Raw genomic sequence first — 23,280 nt, 5'->3', positions numbered from 1 at the left:
AATATCACACTTTTCAAGAGTGTATATAGTGCTATTTTACTTATTTTGGCCCTGCAGCACAGTGTCTGTACTAAATCTTGTGTGCTCACCCCTCCCTTTAAATCTGACACAACCAGTACAAAATTAAAATGGACAGCCTGATCAACAACATTCCCCACCCACATCATGCAAATCAATCAACCAGAATGACAAGAAAAGTGCCCAACACCCCCTAAAGGCTCAATTCCATATCTTTTAAGCTTCAATTAAAGCAGCTTTCTTCAATGCTCCATCTCAAATTCAAATGATGCAGAACTTAAAATGGACTCCTGTTTTACTTCAGGGAGTGGTAATTTTGAAAGGAACAAAGTATATTTTACAGAAAATTAGCACAGTACCATGTTGCTTCTCTTGTGCAGCTATATTAAATATATATGCTGGGTTCATTTAAATAGGATTAATTTAAATATGCTTTTCATAGTTAATTGCTAAATGTAAAACATTTGCAAATTTTAGACAAAACAAAAATTATTTGACACTTCTTTCCTATGAATCATACTTTTTGATTAAAAAATATATGTCCTGGAGTGGGGAAATACTGTTATACATGAATGAAAAAAATTTATAGGAGTTCCAGCAATATGTCTCCAACTTTCATAATTTGCAGTCATTACATATTACTAATACAAAAAATTTTGAGTGGCCATAAGGAGCAGTAAAGGAAGACTATGCCAAAATGATAATTTGAGTTGAACACTTGTCAGTAACAGAAAGGCCAACATTCATGCAAATACATATTCAGTATACTACTGATCAGATAATCAAAGTAGATATAAAAATGATTACTCAATTTTTTCTATGCACCTACATGCAAATTTCCCAGCTATGTGTTTAAATGTATTGAAGTTTAAAAGCCTGAATTGATTGTACTTTCCTGTTTCCCTTAGAAATACTTTTTTGCAGCCTGGTACAACTTTCACTGATTAGGTTTAAGTGCAACATTGTAGGCATATCCCCAGCTTCAATTGTTTCCGGCACCTTTCCACTCTGTTTAACCAATATTTCACGATACACATTTCATGAATCAGCACATGACTTGCTTCATACATGCTTGTAAGTAAATGCAAGCACTTTCAAAAATGTCAGCCAAAGTGTGGGAGGAGGATAATATCCATGAAGACTGTGCAAGCACATAAATTACTTTGGCCAGACAATTTACTCTGTAACTGCTGGGAACATTCACTGGCTGTGTGTATTCACACTCCCAGTCTGTATTCATTTAGACTGGAGTTTTGTGGTAATGAGAACATACTTTAAGCCACTTAGGATTTTATTTTTTTAAAGTTCACAATTGGTTTATGTTTTTAAATGCCTTGTGAACTTGAGATAAGGACAGTGGTTAGAACTGTAGTGTCTCTGGAAGTGGAGAGAAGTTTATTCTGTGCTTGCATATGCAGATCAACCTATAAGGCAGAGTAACCACAGCTCAGATTGATAAACATTTTTCTTATGGAGATCCTGCTTTTGTTACAACTATGCCAGAATTTAATTATTTGGGATGAAGTTTCACATCATGAGTTTCTGCCTCTGGCTGAACTGATCATAATTTTGCCTTCTCAAGAAGAATTAAGATAAGGAATTGCTATTATAAAACAATCACACAAACTCCCTAATTGTAACCAATTTTTGAGAAGCTTTAGCATGTTCATGATTCTGACAGCAAGGAGTCTTTTGTTGACAAGAACTAACTCCTCCTAAATTTGGCTGATTAATTTCTGAAAATCTGTGTGTGCAGATATTTTATGGAATCATAGAAGAGTTTGGGTTGGAAAGGACCTTAAAGATCTGGTTCCAACCACCTTGCCATGGGCAGGGAGAGCTTTCACTAGACCAGGTGGCTCAGAGATCCACCCACCCTGCCCTTTAACATTTCTTGGGATAGAATACTGACAGCTTTTTACAGCTGCACACTTTTTCTCAAATCACTGCTGGCTAACCTAACTGCAGAATTTATCTATATTAAAAGTAACACTCCTCACAGGTTTTTTCCTCATCTGGTTTTAACCTGATGCCTGGCTAGGCAGCTGCTCAAACTGCCCTCAGAGATGTTTGTTACTGTGACAACACTTCTGGGTGATGCTGAGGAAGTTAGTTACTCCAGCTGGACTTCTTTCTTCTGATCAGTAATTGAGTTTTGAGGGTTTTTTTGTGGTTTTTTATTTTTTGAGTAAAATGACCAGAGGTTCAGGTTGTGATTTCTTTTTATTTAAAGAAGTGCTCAGAGATATGGATAAACACATTCAGAAATTTAGTTGAAAAACTGTGTCTTAGATGTCTTCAGCTGGATACTCAAGAGTATGAAAACAGACATCCAGTCTGTAGGGATTAATATGTCCAGTGAATGGAAGATGATCCTGCAAAAAGAGAGTTTGTTTGTGTAATTACAGAAAATAATAATACCTTGGCCACAAAAGGTGAAAATAACAGACACAACTTTTATCCTGTTGTTTTTATGGGGTTTGTTTGGGTTTTTTTCTGAGAGGAGTAGTGGTTTTTCTTTTTAACTTGAGGTTGTTATTCTCATGGAATTAGTATCTTGTCCACATTTTTGATTGTGTGATAGGAAAACAAATTACACTAAATTAATTAATACTTATCTAATTTAGCACAATTTTAACAAGTAGGTGATGAGTAGAGGATTCAGAAGTGTTTGCTATAAGCTGATACCACATTTGGAGGGACAAATCATCTCTTATTGAGAGACAGTGCTTCGGTGGTATCCTGTGTGTGGCAATCCTAGGTATTAAATTACTTTTTCTCTTCCGTGGTCTTAATAATATAGGATTCTCTACCTTTCCATAAAGTCAAGGAATTTGGGAAAGTGCTTTCCAAGAACAGAATTTTCGAGCTGAAAGTAATTGTGTGCAATAGAATCTGTAGTCTGTTCCAATTAAATCTGTAACTCCCAATCAAAAGTGGGGGTTACTCTTCTTCACTGGCATGACTGGTAGCACCTGATGAAATAAGTAGTAGTTTTTACTCAGGGGAAGACTGGGATTACACATTTCCTTCAAGGCTCAGCAGTAGAATTTCTGATGCTTGTAATGAAAGAGTTTTCTGCTGCACAGATTTGGACCTGAGTCCAGGAACTGCAGCACTAAATCAAAAGCCTGATGCACTCGCATTTCATCTCTAAAGTCATCAGGTCCTGACTGTGATTAATTGGAATGGATAGGCTCTCATGCCTCTGGATTGATGTTCCTACACAACTACATGGGACTATGTGAAGGGCAAGATGCAGTAACCTTCAATATGGGGAGCAGCAGCATGGCCCTTGGTGGTGTGTTCACTTTGTGTATTTGTTATGTAGCACCATTTTCCTGCACTCTCTCTAAAAGAAAAGATGATGATTATTGCTTGCAAAGTACTTTGGAAAATGCTGAGTATCAGTTCAAAGAAAATTTAACTTCCTTCCAAGGGACACTAAGCATTACATGGGTCTAATCCTCACTTATTGAGTAGGAGAGGTTCTGGTGGAAACACAGTGACCTAATGGGCTGATTTGGGAAGGCAATGCCAATGCTTTTTAACACTCTTATTGTTCCAGAGTTAAATAAGCTCACACTCTGGAGTAATGTTATAGAATTAACAAGTGAACTAATTCTCATTCTGAATCTCAGAAACAGTTAAATAGAAGGAAGTCTCAATATTGCATTAAGGTTTAAATGCATGGAAAATTAAGTTTGTGTACCTTTAATAAATGACAGGAGATTAGATTATTAGATGGTTTCCTCAAACATTTGGGAAAGAACACTTTTCAGGGTAGATATTAGTGAACACGAGCATAAGACAGAATCATTCAGAGAAGGCTGTAGGAAATCTGCAAAATCCTAAGAATCAGCTGTGCTGAGTAGCAGTGAGCATTGTACCTGGCGGGAAAATCTGTGGCACAGCTATGCTCCTCCCAGTACTCAAATTCAGATAGGCAGTACTGTGTAGACATGCTCAAACTGGCTCTCGTTCTTCTGCCTTCACCAGAGCTGCTGCCTTCATGTCACTTTCCCCAAACTAGCCAAGAACGTGGCATCCCAAGAAATGGTTCACTAGAAGGGCAGTACAGATAAGAAGATGGCAAGAGCTAAGTTGCATTTCAGAATGCCCCATCTCTGCACCAGACATATCTATACTGCATGCTGCAGCATAGAGGTCCCATAAGCTTGGAAACGCAATATGGAATTTGAAACAATACAGCCATGTCAAAGAATTGTCTGATAAACTTTTCTCGGGCTTGTGTCCGAGGGCTTTTTCTGGACCTGGGTGTCTTGCAGGGAGCTTCTGGTTCATCGGTTCACTCTCCCTGCTCCCACCCCTGCATTTGAGCTAACAGAGATGGCTGAAGGCAGGGACCAAAACAGATCAGGAGAGCACCGTCCAACTTTCACAAGTTTTGGAGGGTTTTTCTGAATACTTTAGGCAGACTGTTTCATTGATCTCATGTACATTTGCATTAGCACAAGGGCACAAGGACCAAGCACCAGGAAATTCCTTTAAAACTGGAGAAAGCATGCCACGGGATTGCTCGGCCATTGAGGTCCTGTGCTTCAGTTAATTAGCGCTGCAGGAAGGCTTAGCTAATTAGCACGGGTGTAGAGTTGCCCTGACCCAGTTGCTCCGTTCGCAGGACCTGAGCTGATCCCTCGGCAGGGCGCTCCAGAGCGCGGTGCGCGGCGGGGAGCAGGGCCGCGGGGGAAGCGGCAGGCACCGCACGCATCCCGAGCCTTGGCCAGCCTCGCCGGCGGCCAGACCTGCCCTCCTCCCGTGCGGGGAGGCCATGGGGAGGGCTGTGCCACCACCTGCGGGCTCTGGTGACACTTCACTCTAGGGACACTTCGCACCTCCTGCGTCGGTCCCGTTGTTCCCCAGGCCATGGCACGAGGCACAGCCGGTTCCTCGTCCCCTGGCAGGCTCCGCCAGCCGGCCGTGTGGTAGAAGCTCGTGTCGGCCTCTGGAGCCGGCCACCAGAGCTCCTCGTGCCGCGCTGCCAGCGGGCACAGCCCGGGAGGAGCTGTGGGCACGGCGGGACCCGGGCGGGACCGCGGCCGTGCGGGAGCAGGTGGCGGCGGGGCAGTCCCCGCCAGGGCTGCTGCGGGCCGGGAAGGGACGCGAGGGAACAGCCCCGGCCCCGCCATCCGCGGTGACCCCGCTCCGGTTCCCGCTGAGGGAACGGCGGAAAGCCCCGAAGGGCTCCGAGCGGAGCCGAGGCGGAGAGCAGCGGCGGGACGGGCGGGGGCCTGGGCCGGGCCCGTCGGGCCGCTCCCTCCGCTAGGGGGCGGGCGCGGGCGGCGGGCGCTCCTCAGCGCCCCGCCCCGCCCGGCCGCGCCCCTCCCGCCCAGCCCAGGCGCAGGAGCCGGAGCCGGCGGCGGGATCGGGATCGGCTCCGTGGTGCCGCGCTCCGCACCTGCTCTCCTCGGTCCGCACGGTGGCGGCGGCCGCGACGGCCGTGACGGCCTTCTGCGCCCCTGGGGCAGCGGGGCGGCGGCGGCGGCGCGGGGCGGCGCGGCAGGTACCGGGCAGGGCGGCGGGAGCGGCGCGGGACGCGGGGAAAGTTGGCGCCGCCGGGGCGCCTCCGGGAGGCGGGGGCGGCGGTGCCGCCGGGGCCGCCCCCGCACCTCCCTCCTCCTCCTCCCGCACCTCGGCGGGGCGGCGGAGTGCCCGGGCGGGCGGCTGGCCCCGCGCCGCCCTTGGCTGTCCGCCGGCCCCGCGGGGGCGAGCGCTGCTCCCGGCGGCTGGCGCGGGGGAGAGCGAGCGGGAAGGTGCGCGGCCGTGCCGGGCTGGGTGTCAGCCCGTCGCCCGCCCAGCCGAGTCGTGCCGTGCCGTGCCCTCGGGGGGCGGCACTGCTCTGCTCCGCACTGTCCCTCCGTTTTCTGTTCCGCTCCGCGCCTTGTGTGCTTAGCGCCGGGCACGGGGGGGAGCACGGGGAAAGTCCCGTCCCGTCCCGTCCCCGGGCTCCCCTGAGCTCGCCTTTGCTGCCTGTTAATATAGGGCGAGTTTGGCTCCTTCTCTATTCCCGGTTTTTTCCCCCCAAATCGTTGGCAGAGCACCGGACTTGGGAGTATCGTCGAGCCCCGAGTGCCTCGGGCGTGTTCAGAAGACAGGGGAGCGCTCCGGCGCAAAGCGGCCCTGCCCCTACCCCTGCCCCATGGGTCTGCCGGGGCATCAGAGCCCCAAAGCCCCGAGATACAGAACCACAGACTAGTCAGCAGCAGCTTCCCCGCCACGAAGGCTGCCGGGGCTCCACAGCGGATACTTTTCAGCGTTTTGGGTGCTGACTTGCCCTGTGGAGATGCAAAAATATCCAGTATATCTGAAATATATCTAAGATATATATAATATGTTCATATATGTCAAGTGTGACAACTATTTGCCTCGCTCGTGTTATGGAACAGATGCAACAGTGGTAAAATAGGATGCCTCTTTTAATATAAAATTCTCATTCATCTTGCAGCACTTCTTGTTTCCTCTCTTGAATGAATTTATCTGAACTAATTAGTCAGTCTCTCCTTCTGTTGCTCCTTGCTTTCCTCTCTTTCAAAGATGCAATTGGGATTTTTGTCTTCTCTGCTGTGATGGTCGCTTCCCTTGTGGCACTCTTCAGCCTGTCACAAATTGCTACTGCCATAATACCTATGTAACAAAGCAGAACAAGTTAGTTCTTAAATGCTATTAAATATTGGTATTGCTACTCTGTTATGCACAAACTGTCTTTATAGTAGAAATGCATATATTACTGAAGTATTAATTTTGGACAGTGTTGCATTGAAGGATTATTTATGTGAATGTAGATGTGTAGAATACTTACTTAGTTTTGGAGGGCAGTTGCATTTTCACTTTTTTTTAAATGAAAATTTTTCTGAAACTAATTGTACAAGAAGCAAGTTGTCCCTGTTACCCGAGTGGGTTTGATCATAAGGGAAAGAGTCAGCAATCAGAGCTGTGGGGAAGAAGAGTCTCCTCAGTTACCATCTCTAGAAAGGCTTGCTCACCAGTACAATACAAATGCTAAATTTTTATGATGGTGAAGTTCTCTGGCACTGTCCGGTGGCAAAAGTGTCTTGATAGGTTGGGGACAAATACCTAATACATTTTTGTTTTCTAGTTCGTAAGAAAAAAATGTAATACTCCACATAGTTCTTAAGTACACTTAACATAGCTCATTTGAAGGACCAACTTGTGATGATAAGATTAAATTTGTTTCATTAAACACTCTAATATTGCTAGCAGTGGATTCCTGGAAGAACTCTTAACACTTGTCATCTCTCTCTCTGACTTAATAAGCATTTTTGATGTTCCCATATCAACTTTTTGCATCTTCTAAGACTGGGACAGTTCATTATTTTAGGACATAAATTTGAGTAGTATTACAGTGACATGTTGTACTTTACAGTACTTAACTCTTTACCTTCATGCTTCCAAAATACTTTCAGTACAAAGTAAGATGTCGATAAAGCTATAGTTAAGTGATATGCTATTAAATTGCAAAGCTCCATGGCTGCTTCTCAATTCATCATTTTGTATTATTGGTGTAATATGCTTTAAGCAGTAGACAGAAGCAACAAAAAAGTAGTAACAAAAAAGCCAGTGGTAGTATCATCATCTTCTTGAATATGTTCATTGCTTACCAGGTGGTAAACCATCTTTTTATCCATTCCAGGAATCTAAAATATCAGCTGATTTCTAAAGATCTTGGGTGGGCTGTTTTTTTAGCAGTCAGTATTATAGCAGAGACAGTTGTGCATAGTTTTCTAAGCTGTGACCTACTTTTTACACTGATGGGTAAATGATAGCTTTACATAGACACTGGAGGAGTAACCTTACATAGGTACAACACCAGAAGTCTTGTGCACAGAAGTCATTAGTGTTAGATTCTCCAAAGTGGACTAAATATCAGTACAGTGAGCAGTTCTTCTGTTGTGTCACTTCATTCACAAGTATATATTTGCCATGGCTGGCATCTATACATAGGGGTATTTGTTCATTAAAACTCAACCAGTTAAAAGTAAAATGTAGTTTAGTGGTGATGAGGACCACAGTTACCAGTCTCATTGTTTTAAATGTGGTAAATATTCATTGTAAGTTTTATGGAAACCTTGTGGTGTGGGTTTGGTTTTAGTTGTTGGGGGTTCTTTTGTTTGTTTGTTTTTTGACTGAGAAGCACATTCCCTAATCTTCATAAAACTATGAACTTGAGAACTGATGTCTGTCAGAGGCAACACTGTGCTCATCTACTGGAAAGTTCACACAGGAAAATCAGAGAGCAACATTTTTCAGCTGTTTTCTCAAAAAAGTATATTAAGCAAAAAATATTTATTTTGCTTCCCCCTTGTATTTGTTGGTGTTTGTAGCATTGGTTTCTCTTCTGGCTACCTGTGTGTAACAGTGCAGTGTACATTTTGTTCCATCATGTGTTGAGTGCATGATGTTAGTCAGCAAGGGAGGTTTGGCACAACACTGATGAGAAGCCATAGCTCTGGCACTTTAGCCCCTGATGGAAGCATCCCATACCTTGGACTGGAGCATGGGATGGTTCACTTGAATCAGTCAAGTAACTCTGAACTGGGGTCATCTCTGAAGAGAGAGACAGAGTTTAGGCAACTTAATCCAGCAAAGGGAAGTGTCAGTGTTAACTAGAAATGATCTGCCTGCAGTTTTGTCTTGGAGTTGGATGCTTTTCATGATCTGTAGTATTTTCCTCTTCTCAAAGCCTAGAAGTCAGAAGGTGTATGTGGGCTTTCTTCATGACAAGTGGGAATTTATGGGAGGTAAATTATTCTTCTGTCAAGGTGTTTACTAAGGAGAAAGAGCAGGCACACAAGCCTGGAGTGGAGTTACAGATGTGCTGCAAGTTTCATCCTGACATACCTTGAGATAATTGATTCTAATCTCCCCATACCCTACGATACCATTGCCTTCAGTCAGCATGCACTGAACCTCACTGAGTAGTTCTAATTTCTATTATTAGCATTGTAATATGAAACTCAGTCACGTGCCTGCTATGGGACTTTGGGTTTCTCCTCTATCTTCTTTTCATACCCTGGCATTCATGAAATGCTACAAAATCAGATACTATAGAAAACATTGTCTGATAGCTTGCTTTATAAAGCTTTTTTTTGGCCTTAATTTTTCTTCCTATTGTCTTACTGCATTCACAATCTTGAAGAGCCTTCTCCCGGCAGAAAACACTGATACTTCATACATAATTTGATTGCTTGGGTTGTGCGGAGATCTGGTCCATGCTGAAGTCTGGTCATGTCTGTCTGCTAGATTTTGGTTTAGATTTCCAAACATTACACATGAGTAATGGTAACAAAGGGTTCCTGTTTTCTGGGTCAAGAGGAATCAAGAGAGACTTGAAAACCTTGTAGGTTCTTGGTGCACTGCTGTACTGTTGTTCACCTGCTCTCACGTGCTCTTGACTTAAAAGTTAGAGATGTCCCACAATATGGGCTCTAGACATACATTTGGAATACAGATTATCCATCTGGTACTCCTCAGGAAGATGCGAGGTATTTTTTAATCAGTTTGCAGAAAAAAGTTGAAGAAGATACAAGCAGAACTGTATCTGCCTCTTCATCAGGGGTTCCTCTGGCTTTCTGTCACACTTTTGTGGTTCAAGAGCCTTTTTGTCTCACATTATCTTACTATCCCTTCTTAGCATGTGTCTCCATCCAATAACAATACTTCTCCTTTTAAGAAATGCAGTTCTTCTGTCCAAGAACTGTCATCACTGATTTAACAGGAGAGCATATCACCGCATGAGGGATGTGGTGGCTCTCTGCAGGCTCTGGGTCCCTAAGTCTGAACCAGCACATTATCCTAATGGCCTCTATTTGAAATGAAAATCATTAGGAGTGGTCTTGTCTGATGTATCTCTCTGACTAAGTTCCCTCTGTTAAACTTCTGCAAATGTCTCTTCAATATGAAGATTACAGAACATTAGACAGGTAATGCAGTTTTACAAATAAAACAGAAATCCCACAAGCAGTATGCATGCTATGAGCATATGTTAATCTGTCATATTGGCTGTAATTTCATCAGTTCTGTCTCTTGGCAAGTTTAGGTTTGATACAAGCACAGCAACATATGTTAGGGGGGGAGAGAGTGTCCTAAGCTTTGAATTATGACTAAAAACACTTCTGAAGAAACTGTGGTTTTCAGAATTTGGAGCTGAGAGCAACTCTTCAAGATAAGTGATCTCAATCCCTTTTTTGGCAGGAGGAGTATTAGGCTTTCTAAAAGGTGTTTTGCCAAAAATGAAATTGTTCTATTCCGTGCATCACAAAGTTGAAATACAGCCAAGCTAATAAGTTGCATGCTTGTTTGTATTGACCAATTCAGTGAGTATGTTTCAAGAGGCAAGGTAGTAACCCTTATCACAGCCACCTACTCTATCATCTTTGTCAACAGCCAGCTTTTATCTTACTAATTCAAGCTGGTGGCTGGTGCACTCTGAAATTGGTTAGGTAATTGCTCTCAATCAATACTGTGTTACTAAGGTAGTAACTTACAACCACAGGTTCAGTCACTAGTTTTGTTTTTGGAACTCTCCCACTAATGTTAATTGGTGTGCTCATACAAATTCATTAAAAGTGAAGCAAAATTAAGTCTTCAATTCAAACCCTCAATTCAAATGTGTGGTATCTTAGTGAGAAGTAAAGTTTTACAAGGAGTTCAAGAGAGTTTTAATAATTCAAGGTGAAAATAAAATCAGTGTGTTTTTAAGTTCTCTGCAAGGAGAAGAAAACTGGGTGTACAGAAAGTGATTCCAACTCTTTGTTCTTCTATTGCAATGTATTATAAAAATAATTGTGTACTCTTTCTTTCAGTTCACATAACTGTTCGAACAAGATAAAATATTTAATTTATGATGTTAAGGTGGACAGTACAAAATATGCTTCACTTCAATATTTTTTGAAGAAGAAGTAATGCTAAAATTTGTGTGAAATCATAAAATGCTTCAGCCTTTGTAGCTGGCAAATACAGTTGCAGTGTTTTGGAGGTAGCTGTAATTTTGGTGATTCTGACAGGTGCCAGTAGTGCTAACCAAGGCTTGTGCCTCAACAATATGGTTTAAAGGTCAAATTAAATGTGCATGTGCACAAAGTAAAGCTACCTTTTAAGGTTTTGTGTAGCAAGATGCAAAAAGCCTCTTTTCAAGTAATTTATTATTTATTCTGATCCAGACTTTTTTCTTCTCTTAGCCTGAGCAAGATTTAAAAAAATAGTTCTAGAGAAGGAGCAGCTGAAATCAACAGTGAAGTATTTCACTACTAAGTCAAATGCTGTTTTATTTGCACTTTGAAGTATGAAAGTAGTTATGATTTGACATCTTGTTCATTGATTTCCTGCTATCCTCTCCCTCCACCCCCAGAGAGATTTTAATCTGGTGTGTGCAGTGTTATGGAAAGCCAGCAGTTCGTAACAGCAAGCTGTGATGAGTAACCATGGCTATTTCCCTAGCAAGTTATGTGATACAGTTACGCTCTCTGGAATGACGCATTTTATGAATCAAAGCTGGGAGCCTGAGCTGTGACTGGAATACATGTGGGATTTCCTACTGTAGAGTTGTTCTTGTGTTGTTTGCCTGCAGTTCTGTGACCATGGATCCTCTTGTTCAACATGGGCTGTTCCCCAGGGATTGGCCCAAGTCTGCAGAGGTCTGATCTCTGCAGTTTCACTCACTTTTGGTGATTTTTCTTTTAAACTTAAGGTTATTCCATGTATGTGCAGTAGTACTCTGTTTCTACGTCTGTGTCAGTCTAAATGCTTTTCATAATTTTTGTGATTTGGGGTTTTTTTTTTTTTTTCCATATTCTTACATAGATGGGGAGGAACTGTTCTTCTGGAACTATAATGGTGTAGATAGAGGCACAGCTTTTGATTGAGGCAGATGTGTACCTGAAGTTAAGGACATGCAAGTATTTTTTTTTTGCCATGGTTTCAATGCTAGTGGTTTGGAAGAAGGTATCTTCTTGACTGTGTTGCTGATATTCTAGCTAGCACATTAAGAGCCTGTAGTTACAGCAGATTGTACTTTGGTCAAGTTGAAGATCAGCTAGCACGTGTTAAAGTACAGCTTGCCTTATCTTTACATTGTTCTTTCAGAATATTTGAGTCCATGTTTACTGTAGGAAAGAAAGGCATCTTTGAACAACCCAGTGAGCACAAGCTGTCCTTATTGGGTTTCAGAGGTTGTTGTAGATTAGATCATTTATAGAGATCATTTATAGTTTTTGCACATGCTTCTAGCCATATCTATATATCTATATATCTAAATCTATATCTATATATCTGTATATCAGTAAAGATTTATTAAAGCACTTTGGAAACATGTTTAAAAACATTTGTCTAATATCCTGGCCATCTGGGTGCATTAAGTTCATAGTTATGGTATAGTTCAAGCTTTTATGATGTCCTTGGCTTCTTATTTTTGTGTTCAGTGTGTCAGTGGATTGTGTTGATTATCAAAAGACTTTAAGGAGATAAAATTATTGCACTCTGATAGTTTCTTCTTTCATATAGAATTGCCTGGACTACTGCTATTTGGTTAATGTTTACACCCTTTCATATGCCTAACTCAATTTTAAATCTTGATTCTCTCAATTTGTGAATCAGTGCAGTTGTTTATTAGAACAATCCTTCTATTAATAATAGTGTAAACTAAACCTGGTTGCCATTTTAGTATCTGTTCTGCCCATTGCCGCTTCCATTCTCAGATGCCTAAAAAAGATGTCACAATTTTCACTTGATGGTGGAAACTCATTGGTGAGCTTGACTTTGGGTAGAGCATAAACCACTCTAAAAATTGTCTTTTGCATTATTCTATTAATAATTAATTTGAAAAGAGATCATGTCTTTTGATAATATTTTTACAGAAATACCTTATTGTTTTAATGGTCATAAACCTTTCTATCTTCACAGCATGATTTTGTAAATATAGTTTATTTAGTATGATGCCTGAAAAGGTTGCTAAGAATTTAGCTAAGCATGAGTACTTAGTTAAAAAACTTAAGTTTTCCATGTATTTAGTAAAACAATTTTAAAAATGCAATAGTAGAACAAGACAGCATATGCTGCTTGGAGAGGTATGCAGCATTTGATGGCTGTTTCATAGAAGGTTGCAAGCCAAATGATAAAAATCCAATACTTTTTATAACTGAGAATTGTGGAGAACAGTTTGGGGTGGAGTCAATGCTTTCTGGTTTACTCCAAAAGTATAAGCAATTTGAGGTATCACTGACAAAATTCAGATGTACGAATATTAGGCAACTCCTAATTTGTCAAAATGCTTGTGATACTATACTTTGTGTATATAAAATTAAGAGGTTTTAGTAAGACTGCACATAGGTGTAGCGTTTTACATTTGGAGCCACAATGGAAGTTTTTCCTTCTTCTTGCTTTCAGATTTTTTCAACTTTAGCAACACACTTTTTCTTTGAAGTAGTTGCCAGAAAATTTAATAAGTGAAGGAAATTTTTGTGAGACCACACCATTCAGGGAGCGCTAGAAATCAAGAAACCAAAAATCTCTGACATATTTTAGAACTTGTAGTTCTAAATACTCTTGTAGTAAAGCAGCTGTCCTAATAGTAGCTTTCTATTCATTAAGTTCAATTTTTTTAAAGTTTATTCTCCAGCTTTGGTTACTGTGCTTCCTATTCATATTGTAAATGCACATCTGGAGAAAAGGTGCCTATCTTAAGGAAGCTGGTGATTTGGCACTTGGCAGCTGATAAGGCTCCAGGATTAAGGGAAGCACAGTGGCTTTTGGTAACTAGGAAGTGATTCAGTGTTTGATAGTGGGAAAAGCTGTGGGTTGTGTGTTTTGTGGTTTTTGGAGTTTTTTTTCTTATACCTTTTTTGAACAGATAGTGCTTTATTATTTTCAGATAAATATTTAATCTTTCAATTCATTCATGTGATACTTGGTGCCTTTGACCAGAGGTACCAAATAACTGATGTATCATGTTAAATGTCCTATTGCTGTTCAATTACAGAGCCTAAACTGGCCAACAGCATTCTGCATATATCAGGTAGTATCTCCCTGGAATGAACTGGGAACATCATACTTTTGTTGGAGCAGGTTGCATGGGGTTGCAGCCTCACAGTTATTTCTCCTTGTCACTGTGAACAGAAGAATTACACAGTTGTTTAAAATTATGCAATTGCTTAAAATCAGTGCTAAACTGGTAAACCCTGTTTATTATATATTAGTATTATATTGGCTTTAGATCCTGATATTGGCTTTAGATCCTGAGATAGCAGTACATTTGATTTTACTGTGTGTCATTCATCTAACTATACTTGATTTCTAACTAATTTATGTGACTTGTGAGCCGTCAGAGGTCTTGTGGTAATCAAACAGAAATGCAGTGGAATGAGATGTTGCGCATATTCACAATTAGCAGAATTTTCTTCACCAAGTGAATTAGCAAGCTTTGGAACAGGCTGTCCAGGGAAGTGGTGGAGTCACCATCCCTGGGGATATTTAAAAGGCATGTAGATGTGGCACTTAGGGAAATGGATGAGTGGTGTCAGTGCTAGGCTAATGGCTGGACTTGATGATCCTAGAGATCTTTTCCAGCCTAAATGATTGTATGATTCTGGTGAAGGTAATGGATCACTCAAATAATTTCTTCTTATTTGTGTTGACTTCTTGATTCTGAAAACACAAAATAAATAATGTTTCTTCAAAACAACCCTCCATTTTCTTTGAGCAAAAGGATTGCAGAGGAGTTGTGATTGTTTTATACAGGAAACCACCTTTTCTCGTGATATGTTGCCTATTTTCTTTGGCTTATAAAGGAGGACTCTAACCCTTTATTAAAAGAAGTTTTGAAGGATAATCTGCTCTGAAAATACAATTTTTCAGAGATTAATTAATGTGGTCTTAAAAGCAGGCCTGTAGAATTTGTTGTGTTGGGATCTAAAGTTAGCTCTGTCACCAAGTGAGCATTCTCAGGAGCAAGTGATTTTGTTACTATTGTCAGATACAGCCTCTGTTACTTGTTAACCAGCGTGTGCTATGTTTGACTGACTTGGAGTAGTGTCGTGTTGTGTACTATGGTTATCCTTATTTAGTTTTGCTTTTCTTTTGCCAATTACCCAGGAAGTAAATCTTTCCCAGTATAAAAAAACTGGTTTAAAATTTCCCTTTTGGGTGCCCAAGTAATCTGCCAAAGACAATTACAAGCTGTGTTAACTGAGTATGAAGGAAATAAATCTTCATGTTGCTTAGTCTTCCAAGTGTCCAGCACTGCATCTTTATTATCACCTCATTTACCAAAGGCAGAAGTAGATTTTTTTTGGCCTATGTTTGTCCCTCTGCCTTCTGTCCCTCAGACATTTATGAACACATTAGTGTAACCACCAAACATGGTCTGTTTCTTCCATTGCTTATCATCATAGAATCATTGGATGGTTTGGGTTGGAAGGGACCTTAAAGGTCATCAAGTTCCAACCAGTGCTGTGTGCAGGGATGCCTTTCACTGGAACAGGTTGCCCAAATCCCCATCCAACCTGGCCTTGAACACTTTTATAGATGAGGCATCCACTGCCTCATCACCCCCACAGGAAGGAATTTTGTCCTAATACCTAACCTGAATCTACTCTCTCCTAATTTGAAGGCATTCCCCCTTGTCCTGCCACTACGTTCATGTAAAAGATTCCCTCTCCTTTTATAATTCCCCCTTTAGGAACTAGAAGGCATAGTTTATTTAATTAAGTAAAATTATTTCTAATGTCAAGGTACTATGCTTATTCTTACAACTTTTTTTACAAAAGTAGACAGGAGGCCTAATGTTGAGGAAGCTCTGAAGAAAGTGTTGCTGTAGGTGTCACCTCAGTTGTGTAAACGGTCACAGCACTGCAGGAGTCCTGTGTCTGTCAGTGGTCCTCAGCTGCCACGTGCCAGCCCTGAGAGCTGTGAAATGGCCTCTCTTGCTTAGAGACTGCTCACAGCATTCCTTGAAGCACATTTGCTTTTCTTTTTTGGCAGCGTGGAGAAAAACTGGCTTTACAACCATCTGGATGTTATAAGGCAAAGTTGAACTTTTAACGTGGGTAATAAAAAAGCCTGTTTTACTGGATTGATTAGAGGCAACTTCAAGGCAATCAGCAAATGTGCCTCTTGCCAACAGATAAGGTTAGACATCATGAGGAGCCTGGCTTTACTGATGTCCTTTTCCATTCATAGGGATCCCTTTTGGCAGTTGGTGTGTGACAAGTAAATGAGGAACAGGTTTGTGTTTCTTCATACACTTAACTCTGATGTGCTGTCAGGTTACCTCAAGCAAGATTGGGTCAAATAAACACCCCACTCCTGAGTTTTGCTGTTTAAAAAGCGTGCTGGTTGTCCATCCCTGCACCTGTAATGCTCGATCCTCTTGGTTTCAACACATTTTATATGTATAATGTCTTACAGACCTCAAGCTGTGAACTACATCAAGAGCTTACTGCCTGCCCCAGGGCTGTGAAAGGCTCTGCAGATGTCTGTATTGCTCTGCCCACAGGGCAGAGAGTGAGCAACTGCTTGATTTATGTTCACTCACTACCTGCACTGGTGCTCTCCGCATCCTCTGTCTGATGGCTGGGCAAGACTGGCAGTATGGAGCAATGTGCGGGACTCACAAAGGCCTGGGATCTGGGAGAAGAGGGGAAGGCCTCAGGCTTGGGGAGTTGGCACCTTGCAACCCTAAGAGATGAGAGCATTCATAGCTGCATGCTCAGAGGCATCTGGGAATGCCTATATGACCCTCTTAGGATAGTGGATGGTGCCAGAGGTACTCACCAAAAGGGATCACTGATATATTATCAAGTTATTTAGTAATAATTATAGGACTTGACCAATGACATCTATTATAAATCTATAGTTACTTAAAATAAATATTCTGCAGACAATAAATTCTATTATTCTGCCTTATTTGCAGGGTGCTTATGTTTACTGTTTTTTTCATTTTTGGTGGGTTTTTTTTTTTTTAATTAGATGCCTGTATATAAGGGAAAAAATATTTGCTTTGAGAACTATATAACTCTGGGAATAGATTATGTAGAGAAGTACTGAAATCTTCCTTGCTGGAAGTATTCAAGGTTTGACCTGATGGGACCTTGGAAAATCTATTTTAAAGCCCTACTTTCAAGAACAGTTAGATCAGATGATCTCCAGAGGTCCTTTTCAACCTAGATTTTTCTATGATTCTGTGATCTAGGTCATGTATAGCCATATTTTTCTAAAATATTTGTGGTAGTATAATGGAAATTACAATAATCTTGTTAAAATAAGGGATATTTATTATTATTTTTACATTAAATATAATATGATATGATGTAGTGTGATATACATAATATATATAATGATATAATCTATAATATATTATCTATTATATATAATTATATAATATTAATAATATATAATAATTTTAATATTTTATATATATATTGTAAACATTGATCTTGTTAAAATAAAGGAAAATGTGAGAAATCAGTCTGCCAATGCAATACTGTTGCCAGCATGCAATGATAAACTTACTTACAAGAATTTTCATTGTTGTTCTATATTAGAGAAATAGGTATAATGCTGATACTCAGTTATTTTTACTTATATGAGAGCAGAAAGAGCTCTTAGAGAGGTTGCATCCTGTAAGGAGTTTGCTTGACACACACCATGCTGCTTGAGTAGTGTTTAACAACCTAGTTTCAAACCTAATCAGAAAGTGTTTGACTATTAGTAGCAAATACTTTCTACCCCCCTTGATTATTGGTTTTATGTAAATGATGAATGTCTGAATGAAGGCTTTATGACTGATGGCATGTTGTCTATGTATATGTATATATATGAAAATAACGTATATATTGATATGTTTGTTGCAGAACAAATTGAACATGTTAAGACAAGCTTATAAATTGTGGAGCTATATTTGTTTCAAAACACTTTGAAGTAAACATATCCTGTTTGTGGTTGGTTTCGGGGCATTTTTGTTGGTGGATTTCTTTTTTTAATTTGTCTGTCTGTTTTTCAAATTGGCCAAATGTAGTGGTTGGCCTTCTTGGTGTCTTTTTGGTTTTGTCCCAGCCATTCATTGTAGAAATTGTTACAAAGTCAATGTAATCTATTGGCATTCCCTGTATGACATTTCAAATTAGCCTTTCAAATTTTGCAAAGGTAATGCTGCTGTCTGCTGGTTCAGGAAATAGTCCTGAGGTCTGTGGAGATGTCTGTGCATATACTATGTAAAATTTGTACAGGAGACCTAAAAATTTAGACCTGGCTTTCAGAGTGGAACTTAAGGATCTCTTACTGGAGATAGCAAAATCCTGTAAGCTACTTCATGGGAAAGTATACTTAAATATTCAAAACCTTTTATGTTAACCTGTGACTGATTTGCATGTAAAATTAGGTGCAGGGACTACTTGGTTTAGTTATGATTTGGCTTGAGTATATTTAGCAAGTTTTAAATGCTGTTTCCAGTGCTTAACTTTGCAATAGAAGAGGAATACATATATATACGGATATACTTAACAAGCCTGTTTTATAATGACTCATCAGGCTCTTTTTTAACTTTATTTCTTTTCATTAGCTAGTAAAATTATTTCAAGCAGGGAGAAAAACAGTTACAAGGTCAGCATTTCTCAAGATGAAAACTTTGTATTTTTTTTACCTGGTGTTGCTAATGATTTATTCTTTTCTTTGTTGCTTGTTTAAATTATTTGATGTCTTATTTTCTTCGCATTTAGATCAGCGCTACTTTTTTTGTTTTCCTGGCACCTAACCACTTTAGGACCTGCTCTTGAAGTGGACAGAAAGGTGTTTGCATTGTGCTTGCTTTTCAGAAGAGATGTTTGATGTAGACGTTTTTATTCTTTCGTGACTCCTTAGCATAATTGCAGCCATCACAGACCATGTTCGAATAGCGCTGCTCCAGGCTCTGGTGTGCTGTCACCTTTCTCTGGATAGCTAGATTTATAATTAACTACTGTTTGCACAATTAAAAATATTATAATTTAGGTGACAGGGCAGGGAAGGGGGGAGAAGATCTTCAAACAGATTAGTCCTAGAACAGAGGAGTTGGTGGTTTTGAACGCCTGCTGTCAGCATGAGCCCACTGTGCTGGGGCAGGGGCTTTCCCTGCAGTTTGTTCCAGGCGAGAGCAGGTGCTGTGTTGGCTCTGGGAACAGCCCCATCTCCGGGCGGGCTTTGGGAGCCTCCTGCCCGGCCCTGGTTAATGAGTAGCTTGGATCTCCGTGTTCCCAGCGTGGGGCTGCTTAATGGTGTCACTGCGGCAGGGTGTGCTGGGCTGGGGACCTGCAGCCACGCTTTTGGGGGCGGCAGTGGGCCCAGCACAGCCAGGCTTCTCTTTCAAGCTCAGTTTTCAACCCTCTTTTGGAGGTTTGCAAGGCTGAAAACCAGAGGAAAGTAGCCATCTAAATCTGCATTTTTGAATTTTTTAATCCTTTCTTTACTGCATTTGTAATGGCAGTTGTATTACTGAATTTTGTAGGTTTGATAACACTTTGTAGTATCTGAACTTCTAAATTTATGAAAAGTTCTACAGCCTCCTAAGGATTTATTTTTACTTCAACTACACTGATATTCTGCTCTTTTTGCTCTCCAAGTGTTTGATTAATCGATCAAAATAATTTTGGGTCTTTTTCTGAAGCAAATTGCAGTATAAATCCTCTAATTCCACCTACATGAGTAAGAATGTACATTTCTTTTTTACAAGCTTAGTACACTACAGTGCTTGTCTAATTTTGTACATCTTTGATAATGTTGCCAGTTTTTCCTTTCATGATTTAATATTGACCATTGAGCAAAAGGTTCTTAGAGATAAGAAGGTGATAGTTTGCTAAACTGTTGCATACTGAAAGTTTGAGGTAGAAGAAAGTAATTAGTGTAGTCTGTGATGATGGTTGTAGTAATACCACCAGAAAGAGTTGTCATCCTTGTTCTTCTGAGGTTTTCATTTCCCTCTCCTTCTGGAGATATTAATAAGGTGGACCTGAGGAGTTGGTCTTGAAGCATTAAACGTGAATGATGGCAAAATATTTGTGGCAGATCAAACTTTTATCTGTTAAACAAGGTGTTAAGACCTGTGTTTAAGTGTAGTAGTGCATGTTTGTCACAGAAGTTAAGGTGTGTATGTGGTCACTGTTAGCTGTCTGTACACGAATAATTTGAGTCATGATGGAGAAAAAGGTGACAAATTCAGTAGTAAGAGAATGTCAGATAGTTGAATGAGATGCATCTGACTTCTCACCCAACTGTGCAGATAACATTTCTTGAGACTGGCTGGGACTAAAATGGCATGCTTTCAAGGAAGCACTTCAGACTCAGCATGAAATCATGCTATCTAGCATTTATGAATGGAAACCCAAAAAAGATACTGAAACTTCAATGGACATTTTAAAAACCAAGCAACCATGACCTCCCAAAAAAACCCCAAACCAAAAAAATGCCCCAAACACCATATTTTATTTCACAATAATCAATGGTTTAACCTCTCTCCCATTTTTTTTTTTTTAAGAGTCGTAGTAGGAATTTGGACAAATCCTTAAGAATTTTTTTCTTTTTTTTGCCTGGCACTCGTCTAGTTCTTCAGGAGCAAACTTCATTCATTTTTTTAATGATGCCAGGTAATTCCCCTTCACTGTCTTATCTAATTTCTTCTTCTTCCAACCTCTGCATGGTTGTTATACCTGTGTTACCATTTGCTTTGTTCCATCCCATTATGCTTTTATTCATCCAGCACTTGCTTTTATGTCTGGTCTTCTGCTTATTCTACTTGAAACCCCCTATATTCTTCAGAGCCTGTGCTGGTTCCTGATTCAATTAGTCTTATCAGTCCTGATTTATTTTTATGTTTGAACTCATCTGATATAATGCTTTTGAAAGTTATGGAAAGGGGAGCTCTTTCTTCATGAATATGATAAGAAATAAACCAGGAAGCATTCCCTTCTTGATTTTTCCTCAAGGTTTTGAAGTGCTTCCCAGCCAGAGCTCTGCTATGAAGATCTCTTAGACCTCCCTTCCAAACATGCGGCTGTGATTCACTTTGGCTGCTTTGTGTTTACTGGTTCAGGGGAGGCAGCCAGCTTGTCATTGCATTCAGTCCCCAGCAAAACTGTCCAGCTATTCTTTCTAGTCTTGCAAATTGCCTTGACTTTGATAGAATTTCTGTTCTTGTCATATTGCTTCAAGAGGGGGGCTCTGTGGTGCTGCATGAATTTAACCCGGTGGAAGGTTACATACCTTGCAAGTTTTGGCTTGATCTAGCAGTTATTTTGCAGTGCATCCTGAAGCTGAATCCCCACCCCATTTTTGCAAGGGACAAAGTATTTCACCTTGTTTGGGTGAAATACTAGGTTTTATTAATAGTAGGAAAGTGTATGTGGCGTAGGTCAGAATTTGTACTTTAATTCCAAAGATCATGTGGCACTTCAGAGCATTCAGCCTGAGTAAATATTGATGTCACATTCAGAAAGCTCTCGTGGGCAAGCAGACCACTTACTTGGTCATGACAAGGTACATTTTGCACTAGGAAAGCAATTAAGATAAAATAAACAAAGCTGAGTATTTTTATTTAGGTGTAATTTAGGGTAGGCAATCTGGAGTAGGGGTCATTACCTTTGTTACTGATTACAGCATAAGCTTAAATATTAGAGATCTATGTAAAGGTTTAGCTAATAGCTTTCAAAATCAAGTTGCTAATCCCCTTTATTCAGTTGCTAAGGTAAAATAAGCTTGATGACATTGAAGAACCCATTTCAAATTAATTTCTCCTTTAAAGCTTTCATGATGATCAGCTATTTCCAGGAAAAAAGGCTGGTTTGTCATTGATTTGCTGTACTGCTCATTTCTGGTCAATTGACTAGTCTTAAGCAAAACTAGAAATACAGTACTGTGTTTTCAAGTAGTCCTTGTTTTCATGCCTTTCCTTTAAAAAGCACTTCTGGTGTATTGCTGGGTCATGAAAGAAACACAAAGGCAAAAGACCATTAGTAGTTGTGGACTTCTGTCCTGTTTCTCATTCCAGCTGTTCTGTGATCATGGTTCTAACCTGATGAGATGCTGCAGCCAAACCCCTCTACCTCTCCCAGCCGTTCCACATTAGGTTTTGAGGAATTTGCCTGTAGGGAGGCATTGCCCATTACCTCTGCATTGTAAAAGTGCTGAGCAGTGAGGAAACTGGGAGAGATACCGGATCTCAGGACTGTAAGCAGAGCTCTCCTTTTTTTGCTCCTGTTTCAGTATAAACCAGCAATGCTGGCCTAGTGCCTGCATTCCTCTGTAATCGGTTGCCACAGCATGCTAAGATTGCTTTGTGGAAAGTAGATAAATATTCTACCTGCCAGCCAGGAATACAAAAACTGAAATAGAAAGGCTTGGGGCATGTCAGATCTACTTGGCAAAATTTGGTGTGTTTGTTTGAAAATGCTTGGCATTGTATTGTGCACTGAATGATTTGGAACTTAAAAATCAAACTGGGCTCTGAATTATAAATTCTGAAAAATAGCAGCAGTTGATACGTAGGGATGCATTCTCAAAAATGAGATGGTTTAAATCTCTAAATTATGTGATCTTGGCTCTGCATGGGAGTTTTAACAAGGCTGAAGAGACTTGCATTACTTCAGATGGCAACAGGAGGCTTTTTTATAAATGCCCATTTGCTGGACAGCTATGTTAAAAATGAACAAAAAGGACTTAAGTGGGCTGAATTACTTGTGCCAGTGTTATATGTCAGTAGAGTAATTGGAGAAGAAACAACAAAACACCAAAAATCCCAAAACAACCCCCCTTCCCTGTTTCCCAACAAAACCAAAGCAGTACTTCACCCAAGAGCAAGAAGTTCTTTACCAGACTCCTTTACAAAATCGCACTCTAATCCGTTCAATTGTACTCTCCAGAATTCCAGGATTGCATGGCTCATGCTCACTCTGCTTTGGTGGCCTCATGGCAGAAGGCTTAGGGGATATTTGTCTAAAAGCTGTCCCAATATACTCCCTCCAGCCTGTGATGGTGGAGGAATGCTCTGACTTCCCTGGTCTAGGGCGGTATCTGTGCTGCCAAGGACATGGCTGTCCAGCCTGAGCTTGGCACCAAAGCCTTGTTGAATCCTGACTGGGAAGTTGCTTTTTGGCTCTTTGGGGCCTGAAGTTATGTGTTGAAAGGAAGAAAATGACCAAGAGATAGCTGGCACTGGATTTGAAGTGGAGGGAAGATGCAGGAGTATCTCTTTTAGGTGAGTGC

The 23,280-nt window shown here is 40.6% G+C and overlaps 1 protein-coding gene across 5 annotated transcripts in view; it reads left to right on the top strand.

The window, feature by feature from the left end:
• The first annotated feature begins 5,394 nt into the window (after window positions 1-5,394).
• Window positions 5,395-23,280, top strand: part of PTPN3 (protein tyrosine phosphatase non-receptor type 3) — a 124,108-nt gene continuing 106,222 nt past the window's right edge. For all 5 annotated transcript variants that reach the window (XM_064705611.1, XM_064705609.1, XM_064705610.1 and 2 more), the window contains exon 1: window positions 5,395-5,542. The gene's annotated coding sequence lies outside the window, so the exon portion shown is untranslated. The remainder of the gene's footprint in view (window positions 5,543-23,280) is intronic.

This window comes from Zonotrichia leucophrys, chromosome 2, assembly GCF_028769735.1.
Source record: "Zonotrichia leucophrys gambelii isolate GWCS_2022_RI chromosome 2, RI_Zleu_2.0, whole genome shotgun sequence".
NCBI lineage: Eukaryota > Metazoa > Chordata > Aves > Passeriformes > Passerellidae > Zonotrichia > Zonotrichia leucophrys.
The sequence above is the reverse complement of the archived record's forward strand: the minus strand, read 5'-3'. Positions and strand labels throughout refer to the sequence as shown.